The sequence below is a fragment of the Eschrichtius robustus genome, chromosome 18 (genome assembly GCF_028021215.1).
Source record: "Eschrichtius robustus isolate mEscRob2 chromosome 18, mEscRob2.pri, whole genome shotgun sequence".
In the NCBI taxonomy this organism is placed as follows: Eukaryota; Metazoa; Chordata; class Mammalia; order Artiodactyla; family Eschrichtiidae; genus Eschrichtius; species Eschrichtius robustus.
In genome coordinates this window covers 43,020,483-43,025,071 of record NC_090841.1, presented here as the reverse complement: position 1 = coordinate 43,025,071, position 4,589 = coordinate 43,020,483, and positions in this window count along the sequence as shown.

Genomic DNA, 4,589 nt, shown 5'->3' with positions numbered 1-4,589 from the left:
TAGGTTCTTTCCAATTTTTTTGTCATAATAAATAATGACTATCTTGTTCATAAAGAGTATATATAAACCTAACATTATTTTCTTAAGGTAAAATTTATAAATGAGATTGCTATTCAAATTGTATGAATACTCGAAAAGTTTTTGTTACATGCTGCCAACTTGTCTCCAGAAGGATTGTGGATCAACTTATATCATCATTAACAAAATCTGGAAGAGTGAGTTTCACTGAACTGATACTACAAAAGATGGGATTGATTTTATTCTCTCTTATATTGATAGACAAAAATTGGCATTTGCTACTAGGTTAATTTAGTTTCCTTTACTTACTAATATACAAAAAAAGAGTCTTTCTATGTATATTTAAAAGTTTTATGTATTACTAGTATTCCTGACTTTTTCATACATCAAAAAATATACTTTCTGGTATATGAAATTGCATGATTTATGAAGTCAAATTTCCTCATGTCTTCTTTTGTGTTTTTTTTCCCTTGCTGTTACATTTAAAAAAGACAAATATCTGGTTGACCTGTTTTTTACTTTTGAGTTCCTATGTTACATTGTTTCTTTTCAATCCATCAAAATTTAATTTTGGTTGATATTGTTAAATAATGTTATTACTCAGTTACATTTCTATAGAAAAATTTTTATTCAGAATTATTGTTCAATAATTCATCTTTAACCACTAACCTATAATATAATTTCTATTTTTATATTTGTGAAACTGATTATGCATATTTCTAAATATATGTGTATATATAGATAGATAGATGCATTCTGGGTCTGTTTTCAATTCTTGCATTCTGTTGATCTATTTTTATACACATATAACACCATTTTATAGTAAGTTTATATCTGTATGTCTTTGTGCCTTCCAAATTCCTCTTCGCTACTTTAAATATTATTTCTTACATATTTATTATTTCATGTATTTGGATCAGCATAATTCAGTACTAAAAAAGTAATTTTTAAATCACATATACAGTAATGTAGACTTCTCTTAATTTCTTTGAAATAAGCTTATATGTGAAGATAGAAAGTTTTTATTATATTATCTGCAATTTCATTACTTTCTTGCTTATTGTTAATATTTTTAAATTGTCTTGGTATGTTGTTTCAGAACTGTGAACATTTCTTAGCAAGTTATATTATATAATTAAAAGGGTAGATGGAAAAAAATTCTAAAATATAAAACTGTACTTCTGGTTATTTACTTTCTTCCATTTCACACTTTACAGTTTCCTATTCTGGATGCTGCAGTATTTTCCTGGATTTCAATGCTCAGTGATTATATTAAAAATAGTAAAAACTCAGGTCCTATGTTGGCTAATGAGCAAGCTATACTCACTCATCTTTCACATTAATCAGATTCCACCAACCTCTGAGTATTCTTTCAAATTATGACTCAGGATATACCATCTGCTCTAATCCAGTCAATCTTGTCATTTTACCACCCACAAAAATATACACCTTAACCACCATCAACAAAAACTCTTTATGCCTTTGCCTTTTTAGTATTCTTATCCTCTTTTTAATTATAATTTCCAAGCAAAACTTGTGAGCCCCAGGCTACGTTCATTTCTTGTGGTCTTTCAATCTGGGATTTATTCTCCATGTTTAACTAGTCCAACACTTACTATGAGGTTATATCTTATTCTTGTGCACTAATTTTCCATAGCAAAATGGCCCTGGAATTTGTTCTTAAATTCTTGAGATTTATGATTTTCTTATTTTTTGTAAAAACACAAAAAAATTATGTTCTGTCATTAAATGACAGCTTCAGCTAATAAATTTCTTAATTGAGAAAATGCCACAATTTATTATTTCATCTACTCCACAATGTCAGAGACAATACAATATATCGAACCCTGTCATTTTTAATATAATTCTTCTCTTAAAAAATAGTTATTAAATAAGTACATATTTATCAGAAATTTCATTATTGGACTTAAAGAATAATGCAACTTCCAAAAATGTTAACACAGTTCCAGTGTATAGCTTACACACTGCGAACATTCTTCTTCATTTCTCTGATGATGTTAGTAGATAATAAAGCAGGAAAATTTCCATCGAAATATAACACTGTGTCCTTGAATATAACGAAAACAACAACAACGAAAGAAAACTATCATTTTTCAAACTGGTAAATTTGCTTTTAAATATATTTTTAAAAGTTACTGAAGTCCTAAAATAGACAGGAATACGATAAACAATGACCTGTACGGGAAAATCAAAGACTGACAGACACCGCTGCTCCTAATAGGGGCCGCTGCTGTTAACAAACCTAGATCCATCAAAAGTTGATTCAAAAAGATTGAAGAAGAGGTCTCAACCCTGATTGAAATGAAATGTCAGCAAGGATAAGAGAAGAAAGATGGAGATTGTATTAAAAGAGAAACTATGTTCAGAAATAAGCTTTGGGACATACACGAATCTAAAATGGCATCTATATCCAGCAGAGCAAATTCATGGGGTCTAGAAAACTAGGTTAGTTTGTCTTTTTGAAGCACTTGTTGAATTCAGAGTTAAATCTGAACATAAATGGATTTAAAAGAGAATCCTTTTTATTGATTTCCAAGGTAAGACGACATATGAGGCAGAGAAGTAGAAAGGAATAAAAATTGCTAAGGCTATAAAAGCTTGCTATTTTTCTTCTTTCTTAAAGTTTTCAATATAAGTACAAATTATGTACATTTATCTACTTTAAGAAATTGTTTACAGTATGCCATGCTGAGAAAATTGGCCATTAGTTTCCTTTATTTTCTTCATATCAGCCCCTGCCTTATTCCACACACCAGAGATTATAAAATGACTAGGAGTCCAGATTCCCACTGACATGCCAATTTGAAGACAAGGACAAGAGATTCAGTTTTTCAAGGAGGCAGTTGGATGTGGTGGAAAGAATACTGCATTAGTCCTGAAAGTCTAGGGGTTTAATTTCAGTTCTGACAATTCAAGCAGTGGGTTCTGGAAGTCTCACCCGCTATGAACCTCACTGTTTCCAGACTTAAAGTGAGGCGAATAATCCCTAATGTTTCCTTGACTAATTCCAAATACAGGATTCAAGTTTTAAATTATGTGGAAATGTGAAGAAATGTACAAATGTAGCATTTTACTATTTCTACACATACAATTTTAAAAGTCTATCAACTCACTATCTCTCATGTAATCAACCTTTCCTCTATCTCGCCTTGTTAAACCATCCTCAGATGTCACTTCCTGGTATATAATCATACCAACCTCAGCCCTCAGCTTGACTCCAAATAAAACTCATGGCAATTTTTCTCCTTTCTATCATCATCTTTGCAGTTCTCTTACAATGATATATCTTCCCTTAAATTTTCCTAGGTAGCTATGTCTCTTTTTTGAATTAAATGATACTGCTTTTTTTTTAAAATGTCCAAACCAAATTCCTCAAAGTATTGTTCAATTGAATTCATTCTCTTTTACACTCACTCATTCACAGCCTATATTTCCCATCATAAAAATATCACAGAAGAGTCAAGAAAATGAGGATAAAATAAAATACTCCACTGTATAAGCCAAAATAAAATCTTTTCTATCAGTTCTATGCCCAAAACTAGTCAAAGGAGCATCATAAAGCATAATCATGGAATGTATTTATATGAGTTCAAAACAAATTTGCACTGAATGAAAGTAACACAGTAATGATACAATTAGTTGAAAGAATAAAAAACTAATAACCCACTGATTAATATCTAATAGCACACTTTGTTAAACCACAATTTTTCAGGCATACAATTTTTCCTTCTGATGCTTAAGTTTAGAATGAAATTGTGTTTGCCAAAAGACAAATTAAAAGAAATATAATATTACATTTTGGAATCTTACTGGAAAATTAAAACACTGTCCCGGACTTATATGCAAGACGTTTAGAACCAAGTGAGGCAATTTAGTACCTAAATTCAATTTTATTAGTTAAAAAAATAGTTATATTTTCAAAGTGCTATATATAATGTTATTGTTTAGATAAAGAAAAGATGTGAATACAAACATGCCATTAAAACGATAACAGCTAACATTTATTGCGTATTATCATGTCCCAGAAACGGTTCTACTTTCCTTTATGTGTATTATTTTATTTGTCTTATAAAGTTCCCTAAACTTTATTATTATCATTATTACTTATATTCAAGCTGGCCAACAAATATATATGTATGCATGTGTATATATAAATTGGTTGAAAGAATATATAACTTACATTATTTTAAAAATTGATGATAATCAAATTTTTCCTGCTTAAAGATATCAACAATATTTTCATTGTCCAGAAAATTTTTCTAGATGCCCTTGTTTCATCACTGGCAATAATATGACTATAGAGCCTCAAAGTAATTTTCAAGATTTGAGATAATTCCATCAGTAGATAAAAATTATCTCCACCTTCTGTGGAGAGGAACTATGCCCACAGAGATTAAGCATGTGCTCTGGTTGTATAGAGATGAACAATAACTCCTTATGGGAAAACAGTGTATAGAGCTAAAGAAAATAATATAGCAAACCTAAGACAATGAGTGCACAATCAAATACAATACTGAACATAATAAAACCTTAGCTCTTCTTATCAGTTC